This window comes from Rattus norvegicus, chromosome 20, assembly GCF_021556685.1.
Source record: "Rattus norvegicus strain SHRSP/BbbUtx chromosome 20, alternate assembly SHRSP_T2T, whole genome shotgun sequence".
Classification (NCBI taxonomy): Eukaryota; Metazoa; Chordata; class Mammalia; order Rodentia; family Muridae; genus Rattus; species Rattus norvegicus.
In genome coordinates, this window is record NC_141553.1 from 20538670 (window position 1) to 20550005 (window position 11336).

The following is an 11336-nucleotide window of genomic DNA, read 5'->3' on the forward strand; positions in this document are numbered from 1 at the left end:
ATCTCTAGGCTTTATTTGGTTTTTTAGTTCTACGATTCTATTTATCAGTGCTGTAGTCTTCCCTCACAGACCTCAGATATTTTTCTAACTCTACAACCTGTTTTACTTGATTGTATATTAGCATAAATGATGTTTTCAACATCAAGTCCTACTTGCTCTGGTTTCGTTGTTGTTTTGGGTTTTTTGTTTTTTGTTTTTTGCTTCTAGGGAGCAATGACCTTTATATCATAACCTTGTATATGTGAGGGAGGGCAGGAGCCAAAAGTTCAGCACAGATGAGGAACTAAAGATGCCTGGAGAGATCCAGAAAGCTTCGTGGTAGGCAGAAGAGAGACAGGAGAGTAAGTTCTTGTAATCCTTGCTCAGTTGCAGGCTCTTGTGGATTCCTCCATGGAGAGCTCATTGTGTGTGTGTGTGTGTGTGTGTGTGTGTGTGTGTGTGTGTGTGTATGTGTGTGTGTGGTATGTGTTTGTATGTGTGTGTATGTGTGTGATATGTGTGTGTGTAGTGTGTATGTGTGTTGTGTGTGTGTTGTGTGTGTATGTGTGTGTTGTATATGTGTGGTGTATGTGTCGTGTGTGTGTGTGATGTGTATGTATGTGTGTGTGGTGTATGTGTCATGTGTGTGTGTGAGATGTGTATGTATGTGTGTGTGGTGTGTGTGTGATGTGTGGTGTGTATATCTGGGATGTTGTGTATGTGGTGTGTGTATGTATGGTGTGTGGTATGTGAGTGCATGGTGTGTGTGTGTGTGGTGTGTGGTATATGAGTGTGTGTGTGTGTGTGTGTGTGTGTGTGTGTGTATGTGGTGTGCATGTATCCCATGCTGCATGTACACCATGATGCTCTTACACCACGACACACACATTGATCTCAGTAAGAGGGCACCTTAAAGGAACGAGTTCTTTCCTTGCACTGTGTGAGTCCCAGGGCTCGAACTCAGAGAGCTTGAGTTTGCAGCAAGTGCCTCCACCCCCCGAGCCACGTTGCCAGACCTTGCCTTTTCATTTAAAGCAATGTTCACATCTTATCTAGTATTTTCAGGTGTAAGTGAAGAATTGTGTCTCACGGTATCTATGCTGACTTACTGCCAGCAACAGGAATCCTCAGTATATTCAATTTTTGAGCGAAATCCACTCATTTGACGATATATACAAATTATATTTAGCAACAATATATTCTTCTGTCATCTAGAATGTAATTTCCAGGATATCTCTTGGAGGTATAAATCCTCGCAGCAGAAGTAATACCGTCACTTTTGCAGACTGTGTGAGATGAATTGCTAAGGACAGTGGGAGCCACTGCAGTAATGAACAAATCGGCTCGCTGGGCCAGATTTTCACCAGTGCGTCAAGACTGCAAACCACAATGGCGGGCTCCGCCGTGCATCTCCCTAAGTGGGAAAAAGAAAACGAAACATTTCCACAAAGTTAAACAAATAGCTCTCTTGCGTTTGCTCCCTCTTGCTCTCTTTGAGGAAGCCAGCAGTGGTCTAGAACTCTCTGACACAAAGCTATTAGCAGCTTTCAGGAAATTTGGAGCTTTTTGAAAAAACGTGTTTTTAGAAATTTTTTGATTTAAATGTGCACGTGTCTGTGTACCGGATACATGGCTGGTGTGCCCACAGCGGTCAGAAAAGGGTGTCAGGTCCCCCGGAATTGGAGTTCAAAATGGTTAACTACCATGTAGAAACTGGGATTCGAAACTGGGATTCGAACCTGGGTCTTCCTCAGGAGAAAAACAAAACCACCCTAAACCACTGAGCCATCTCCCCGGCAGTTATAGAGGCGACAAGACTCACATTTGACCTCATTCCCTAAGCAACACAGGTTACTCTCTACGGCTCAAGAAATTCTTTTGTGGGAGGGCATTCCGTTTCATGGCAAGGTAAAAAGAGAGGTAAAAATAGAACTAGGCCAGCCAGAAAAAAAAGGAAAACAAAGTTCTCTTGGGCTTACCCCAGACAGGGAGTATGTGGCTTTCCTGTTTAGTGGTTCGCTTAGTTTTTGTTTGACTGGCAAGAAACCACGATGCAGGCAGTGCCTGGGAGACTTGATAACGGATGTTAACCTCCTTCTCCCACGAAGGGCCCCACAGTGAATCTTTAGGGTTGGGAGACCGCAGTTCCTGTTGGAATCAGTCCTTACCGGAACTGCATAGAAGCTGGTGGCAAACAATCGGCCACCGATTGGTTGGCTGTGTTGCAATAAAACTTTATTGACAAAAATAAGCGTCAGGCTGAGCGTGACCAGCAGGCTTTTTCTTTGCCAGACCCTGGTCCGTGTAAAAAGGCCGAACTTCAGAGGAGAAAAGTCTGCCTACATCTGTCTTAGGCTTTGAAGGTTATCGCTTTTTATTTTTTACACAACCACAGTTGTCATTTTTTCTAGCGGTTTATAAAGACTTCAGGGAGATTACATACATAATGTGTATGTATGCATGAGTCATGCTTTTAGCAAATCAGTCTCAGAATCACCTCGAAAGCACTACCCTGCTTTAAGATGTCCGTTTTAACAGTTTGTGTTGATGTTACAGTTATTTTTAAATGAATCAATATTTTTACCGGGAGGAAAATGATACATCTGATTGCCATGTGATATCAGAATTAAAAAAAAAATCAAACCCTCTGGGACAAGAGAGTCAAACTCTGTAACAAATCTAATTACAGGACTGCGGTGTGTAGGTTCTGAAGGATGACACTGATGTGCATTAACCCTCAGCCTAGGCAGTCAAGGTCTCTGCCAGCTGCAGACGCGGAGGCTCATGGAATGTTTTCCAACTTAAACTGGATTTCTAGTCAGCAGGCACTCCACTTAACATCCCCAACGGACGCTTGATACCTCCATGGAACTAGAGGAGGCTCAGAGACCAGTGGCCAGCTCATGGCTCTACTGCCACTGGTGGTGTCCCCTAAAGGCTCCCAGAGGCAGTTGTGTCTGGTCTGTGCCTTTCCCTGTCGTGATGGAATCACTACATGGGAGCAAAATGTGCTTCCTATAGTTAGAAGGCAAGAGAATGTTATTTACCTCGAGGATGCTGCCAGGAATAATTCTTCCTATTACTAGGGATGGTTGTCAGTCTTTCCGGACTGTCTTTCAGGTTCAATGCAGTTCACTCTTTCAGAATTCTTTATAATTGGAAACAAAAGAGAGTATTGCTTGTTCCAATATGGAAAGGTTTGGGACCTCCAGTGTCAATGACGAATGTGTATCAGGTAGGGTAGACGTAAACAAGGGAACTAAGGGAGGCCCTGCCACATAGATGAGGGCTAAGCTGAAAAATGACTAAGCAACAATGTAACCAATGAAGGTCGAGGCTGCTAAACTTTATTTTTTTTTTAACTTGAAGACCTCATTTTCTATTTGCAATATATCAACTTTTAAAATTTGGCCGCTAATTTAGAAAAAAATGCTTGAATACTTTCTAAGCTTAATAAGACACATCTGCGAGCCAGATTTGTCGTACGGGAGGCTAAGTCCTGACCTTAAGTTTGGAGTCCTCTTACCATCGAGGTTGCCATACTCTGTGCACATCCCGATTTAATCAGTTGTAACTGGAGGAATGTTAACTGTGGGCGGAGGAGGGGCGTGAGGAGCAATTCCTTAACTGAGAGGCAAACCGAGTTACCTCACCAGAGAGAAGCTAGAACGATCGGCATTACTACAAAATCGAAACTTAGGTCAGAAGAAATCTGAGGTTAAGTTTTAACTTCTTAACCATGTAAACTCGGGAAGCAGAGACATGTGTTAATGGTTGTTGTGATAGGTTGACAAGAAAACATATTATTCTTGTCTAGAAGAGGTCCCTCCAAATGGGGAAAATGCAGTTAAAAGACTGTGAAACCATCACCAGGACCATATGTTTGTGATATAGCACACAGAGTTTTCTTGCCAGGGTATCACATCACTGTGGCAAACTGCCCCTGACTTCCCTCTCTGCCATCAAAGAGGGAAAGAGATTCAGCAGACATTCTTAGGATAAATTATATTAATGTTTTATTGTAAGCATTTAACTCATAAAATATATTCCTGGCAGTGCGCTCCGTGAACCACGGGGATATTGTTCTGTCAATCAGGAGACTACTCTTGCTGTGGCCTCAGGAAGATGGATCTGGAATGTATTTAAGTGGCTTCACCTCTTGCCTGCTGTTGCACATTCTGGTCTGTAAGTCAGTTTGCCCTCTCCCCTGGTTCCCCCAGCGTCAGAAAAGACAGAATGAGTACTAGCCACGGCCCCTGAGAGTCTGAGAGTGACGGGACAATGACTGTAGATCTCACATCAACCAGCAGGAATCATTTGGGATGAAGCAGTCATGAGGGGCTAGGAGAAGGAAGTCTGCATCGTCACTAAACATAGGTCAGGAGGAGATTCTCTAGAATCCAAGAGGTCAGTGGGCCAACAGGCATCTTGAGGTCCCTCCTTGTGAAGGCGGATCCTCCTCACCTATAATGAATCGTCAACTGTTTCCCAGGGAAAAATGTCTTTGGATAGCCAAAGCTGATTGACAATAGGAAAGTTTCTTTGTTGAAAGCTCAGAACACTGTGTCTGTCTGTCTGTCTGCCTGCCCCTCCCTCTCTCTCTCTCTCTCTCTCTCTCTCTCTCTCTCTCTCTCTCTCTGTGCATGTATGTGCCCCTGTGTGTCTCTGGTATATAATGTGTGCCTATGTATACATATGTGAAAGTGTGCCTGTGTCTGTATGTATATGTGTACTGTGTCTCTCTGTGTGTATGTATGTAGGTGTGCCTGTATGTATGTGGATGCATGTGTGTATGTGCTGTGTGTCTATGTGTGTATTGTGTTTCTCTGTGTGATTATGTATAAGTGTGCCTGTGTGCATATGTGCCTCTGTGTGTATGTTTCCCTGTGCATGTGTGTGCTGTATGCGTGCGTGTGTGTGTGTGTGTGTGTGTGTGTGTGTGTGTATGTTTTAGGGAGTAAAGGGTAGTTTTGTAGAATAATTTAGGTATTATAACTCGATAGTTTCAAAATAGCTCCATCTTTGAAGTTCAAACGACAATCTTAAAAGTGTTTCCTGGAAACAAAACTCTGAATACTAGAGGTGTCCCACTGAATTAAACCTTCGACCTACTTTCTAGACCCAACCCAAAGCTGTTGCTGATAAATGTATGGCTGGTGTTGTAGAGACAAGCACATTTTATAAGTTAGATTGTTCATTATAGTTAGGATTTCTCAGCTTGTGGTTTGTGTATATTTGGACATGTGTGTGTGTTTATATATATACAAATGTCCATATATATTTATACATATATGTATACATACATACATATATGATGCATGCTTATATGTATACGCTAGTTAGGAAAACTATATCCCCTCATCTAGTGGCTTAAAGAACCAGATATGCAAACACATGAGTCACCTGCTGCTCCCCTGACACAGAAAGCAGGTCAGCAGTGTTTATCCTAGCTACGGAGTTCCACCTGCCAGTTGGAACTGGGAATAAATAACATAGACTATGAAACTTGGAAGGAAGATTCCTATTTTTGTGTTATGTTGACTCTCGCGGAATATTTAAATCAGTTATGAAAAATAAACAAGGAAGACTCACACAGATGCAAAAGCCAGAGATTGCCCATGCTCTCAAGTTCCTTCCTTAACCACAGACCTCCTCACACCCTGTAACTTCCCTCTGATCCTTTTCCATTGCGTCTCATCAGGGACAATCCTTCCAAGTTTTGATTTGGGTTCCCAACAAGTGTATTTGGATGAACTGTGATGTGGGGACACAGACACCTCACCAAGGCTGTTATCTGGAGAAGCCGTCACACCCTGACGCTCTTCTCCCTCCTTGAGTCCCCGGTGCCTAGAGCTCCTCATCTCCGTCCTGTGCAGACAGTTATTCTCCTGAGTGAAAGTGCTCTGAGGATCTTGGTTCCATGGCCGCCTGCATGGCCAGTCTGCTGGGAGATCGCCTGAGCCTCGGATGCGTCTTATTCCACAGAACCTGATGTAGACTATGGCAGGATGCATCCTGTTTCATTTGCTTTCTCAAGACATGATTGGTAGATAGCAGCATTTCTGATCCTGATACCAGTGTCTTTGTCTCAGCAGTTTAGAAAACATATAGGAAACATATGCCTGGATAATATATGTATATAAAACATACACATTATATAATGTGTATAATATATAATATAATGTATATAAATATAATGTATATAATACAATATAATATATAAACTATTAGTGTTTTTTAATTTGCATGTCTGTGTAAGTGCACGTCATGTGTGTGCAGGTGCCCAAGGAGTCCAGAAGAGGGCATCACAGCTAGATTATAGGTAGTTGTGAACCACAGGTGTTGGCAAACAATATTGGGTTGTCTTGAGAAAAGCTGAAAGTATGCTTAAACAGCTAAGCCATCTCCCCGGACTCACTTATACATATTTATAAGGAGAGTATAAATGTTTCTCAGTGAACGTGCCTGGTAAGAGGATCAATAGGCTGGAGATTGGCAGAAGCATTGACAAATGACTTACCTGAGAGGAGACCATGCCTAAAATATGGAAATCACCCTCAACCCATAGGAATGCAAAATTCACACAGTTCACATAGAAAAGGGACAGAGGACGCGAAGATATAATTCACAGAAACGGGAAGAAGAAAGACACATGCCTGGCATGCCAACAAGGCATGTGAAAACATACTCTGCATCGCTAGCTACCAGGAAGATGCAAACTGACCCACAGTCTAGACATGCCCTCATATCTCTGAACAGGTAAAATTAATTTATAGAACACCCAGTGTTTCCAATGACGCTGGGAAACTGAATCCCGAATACTGTTGATCAAACACCAGAGCTCGGAGCCACTCTGAAAAATAATTCATGGTTTGTTTTCAAAAGTAAATACATTCTCACCGTAAGTCTGGTAACTAGCCTCCTGGGTTGAAAAAGAACCCTCTCTCCATTTGTACATGACTGTTGAGGCTTACACTCTCCAAACTGGAAAGGACCAGAATGTTCTTTTTACAGACCAATTAAGCAGAATTGTGATAAGCCATCATCAGGAGGTGTGCTGCTTAACGGACATGAGACACATGACAGCCTGGATGAATCTCTAGGTCATTATATGGGCTGAAAAGTGGGAGTCCTACCCGGGTTTCCTATCGCACGATTCTATTTCTAGAGCATGTTTGTGGTCGCTAGGGATTGGCTCCTGGTATCCTGTATTTGTGTGTAATCTCAGCTGTGATGTCAGGCTCAACATCTGTCTTCCTCTGCTGGAGTGAAGCCTTTCTCCATGCAGAAACTCCGTAGAACTTCTAAACCATTCCCATGATGCAACGCAATGGTTTTCACACTCTAGGCATCTTTAGGATTTACCCTCAAAGCAAACTGGAACCAAGTTTTCTCTCTCACTTTCGGGGACAGAAATAGCCTAAGTCTTTGGTAGTGAGAGTTTTTCAAGTAATTGTGAATGTGTCATCTCTTAAGATGTCCCATTAAAAAGGTATTTAGGAGGCTGGAGAGATGGCTCATTGAATAAGAGCACTTGCTGCTCTTGCTGAGGACCTAAGTTCGATTCCCAGCATCTGCTTCAGGCAGCTCACAACTGTCTCTAACTCAAGTTCTGGAGAACCAAATACCTCACTTGGCACACACGCGAGCGTTCACATACACCCACACACGCACATGTACACATAAATAAACGCTGTAACCCCCCTTTTTAAAAAGCTAGTATATAATTTAAAAAAGTCATCCCTATTCTGAACTGAAATACAGAATATCACCAGGTTCTGACTGTGTCAGTGGGGACAACATACGGACGGGAAGACCATTGTGCAATCCATGCATTTAAATGTGCCGCAAGATTCCACGTGTGCACTAACATCTCAGAACTGTGGCTCCAGCTGGTAAGGTTTCCTTATACAGTGAGACTATCTCCTAATTCCAAGTCTGAGCTCTCCCTCCCCTCATGCTTTGCCTCATAAAATGCAGAGCATAGCTGGCCCTCGTCAATTCCCCGACAACCGCATCGATGAGCGTAACATGTATCGTAATGTTGTTCCTAGAAATATAATTATGCGAACAGACAATTTGCAAAATAGAAGGGACCTCAGAGCCCTTGTATTGTTAATCTGGCCTCTTTCCTAATCAGTGGATGATAATAATAATAATAATAATAATAATAGTAATAGTAATAGTAATAGTAATAATAGTAATAATATCCCTGCTCCCATTAATAGCCAGCCTGCCAATGTGGCAATATTTGTGGATGGCTGTCTGTAAGAGTGCGTCTCCGGGCAGATGGGTTAAGGCTGAGGAGCAGCTGTGGATGTCTGCTCACTAAGTGAGGGAAGAAAATGAATCTGAACAAAGCCACTTAAGGGACCCCTAATTTATTAGCACAGTAACAGAGAAGAGGAGCTTCCGGATGGTGGTTGAGAGAGAGACAGATGACAAAGATAATTGCAAAAATAATACATTGTATGGCTTGTGTGCTCTGTAGAATTGGAAGGTTAATAGTCGTAAGACCCAACATCTAATCAATGGTTAATTAATTACATTGAGCAAAGCACTTGCCATCAATCTATACACTGAAGTCCGATGGTCAGTCTGTCCTAAAGCCTGACCATAAAGTACACACACACACATACACACATACCACACACATATATGCACACATGTACACACATACCACATACACAAATGCACAGACACATACACTACATACACACAGAACGCACAAATGCACACACATGTACACACCTACTACACATATATCCACATACATATGCATACACACAGACACACACACACACATACACACACACACTACCACATTTCTCTAAATGCTTTCTGGTGTGGTCCTATGGTGGTTTGCATAGGATGAGCCTCCACAGGCTTATGTATTTGAATGCTTGGTCATTAGGGAGTGGTACTACTTGACAGGTGTCCAGAGGTGTAACCTGGTCAGAGTTGGTCTGGCCTGGTTGGAGGAGGTGGGTCACTGGAGCAGCAGACCTGAAGGCTGCACACTGTATGACCCTATGTATGAACTCTAGATAGAGATAAACTTAACCCACAGCAGTGCGGTGATGACCGGGAGCCGTGAGGGTGGGGGGCGGGGCAGCTCCCTGAGGCTGTGGGGAGAGGTGGCTCTTTTTTTGTTGTTCGTTATTAATGCTCATAGAGCGTTGAACTGAAGGTTGGCTTAGTTACTGTGTATCAATGATCGCTGACACATTCACTCATTGGGTCAAATGCTTGATACATACTGCATGCTATCATCTTGTTTCAAAATGTGTTAGCCACGTAAGTACTGCGTGTCCGATTTCATGTGTATAATAGCCATGTGGCATCCAGAGGATGCCTCTCCATTCTCCAGCTCATGCATTTCTTTCAACTCGTTTTCTAGGATGTTTCTTGAGTCTTGAGGTTTTGGGGGGGTGGCGTGCATGAGACCTTTAGCTGAGGAATTTTGCTGTTAATGGTTGTTGGAGAAGGAAAAGTTTCTCTTCTTTGTGGGAAAGGAATTACTGTTAGAAAGAACTTGAGGAATTAGGCACCAACTATCCAAACAACCCAACTGAAAATGGGGTACAGAATTAAACAGAGAATTCTCCAGAGAGGAATCTTGAATGGCCAAGAAGCATCTAAAGAAATGCTCAATGTTATTGGTCATCAGGGAAACGCAAATCAAAATGGCTAAGATCAAAAACTTCAGTGATAGCAGATGCTGGTGAAGCAAGGAGAACAACCTAGATGTCCCTCAACTGAAGAATGGATAAAGAAAATGGGGTACATCTGCACAATGGAAAACAAAGACAGCCTGAATTTTGCAGGCAAATGGGTGAACTGGAGACTATCAGCCTGAGTGTGATAACCCAGTCCCTAAAGGATATGCGTGGTCTGTATCCACTATGAGTGGATATTAGCCATAAAATACAGGTACCATGCTAAACTCCAAAGACCCGAAGAGGCTAAACAAGAAAGGAGCCCCAAGTGAGGATGCTTTATCTCACTTAGAAAGGGGAATAAAATAGTCACAGGAGACAGATGGAGGGAGGGAACTGGATAGGAGAGGGGATGGGGGAGGGAATGGGGTAGATTCAGGTTCACATATGGGGAGAGACAGGAGGGAGGGCCAGAGGGCCAGGAGAATGAATGGAATCTTCAGCTTTGGGGAGTAAGGGGTGAGGGGCATCTCAAGGATGTGCCAGGATGTGTGAGGCTCCCAGGAGTCAATGAAGGCTGAGTTTCATAGCAGTGGGGATATGGAACTTGATGAGGCCACCTCCTGAAGCCAGGCAAGGTGTCCGATGAAGGGATAAGGACACCAACACACCCATAAAACTTGCTGACCCAAAATTTATCCTGTCTATAAGAAAAGATGGGACAAAGACAGAGCAGAGACTGGGGGAATGGCCAAACAATAACTGGTCCAACTTGAAACCCATCCCATCAGCAAGGACCAATCCCTGACACTACTGATGATACTCTGTTATCCTTGCAGACAGCAGCCTGACGTGACCGTTCTTTGAGAGGCTCCACCTAGCAGCTGACTGAAACAGATGCAGAGATCCCCAGTCAAACACTGGACAGAGGTGGGGACTCTTATGGAAGAATTGGGGGAAGGATTGGGGGCTCCAAAGGGAATAGGAACTCCACAGGAAGACCAACAGACACAACTAATCTGAACCTTGGGAGCTCTCAGAGACTGAACCACCAACCAAAGAACATACACGGGTTGGGCCTAGGTCTCTCCACACATATGTAGCAGATATGCAGCTTGGTCTTCACATGGGATCCCTAGTAACTGAAGTAGGGGGCTACCCCAAAAGCTGTTGCCTGTCTGTGGGATATGTTCCCAACCTGGGCTTCCTTATCTGGCTTCCGTGGGAGAGGATGTGCCTAGCCCCACAGAGACTTGACGTGCCAGGGTGGAGGAATATACAGGGAGGGGCTTCACCCTCTCAGAGGAGAAGGGGAGGAGGGTCGTCAGAGGGACCATGTGAGGGAGGGAGGACTGGGAGAGAGAGCTTCAATCGAATGTAAAGTGGATAAATAAATGAAAACTGTTCATGCCTCAGAAGAGAAGCCTTCACCTCTGCACATGGGATAGTACTAATCAGACTGTGGGAAAATAACGTGTGTAAAGTTGGGGACATAGGGCCAATAGGATGGTGGAGTGGGAGATTGATAAGATCAATGTATAATGCATGAACACATAGTAATAATTATGACAGTGAACAAGCTATTTGCCCATGAGAAGTCTCGCGGAAGTTGAACAGACTGCTAATGGTTTCTCAAAGAAGTCCCCCTTGCGCTGGAGAACATTGGTGAACATCTTTTATGCACCTTCTAACCATCCG

General features: G+C 43.8%; 1 long non-coding RNA gene across 1 annotated transcript in view; it reads left to right on the forward strand.

Annotated features, from left to right (window-relative positions):
• The window catches only part of LOC120098840 (uncharacterized), a 95266-nt gene extending 84214 nt beyond the window's left edge, over positions 1–11052 (forward strand). The window contains exon 4 of the long non-coding RNA XR_015645169.1: positions 10478–11052. This is a non-coding gene — a long non-coding RNA (uncharacterized LOC120098840). The remainder of the gene's footprint in view (positions 1–10477) is intronic.
• The last annotated feature ends 284 nt before the right edge of the window (positions 11053–11336 follow it).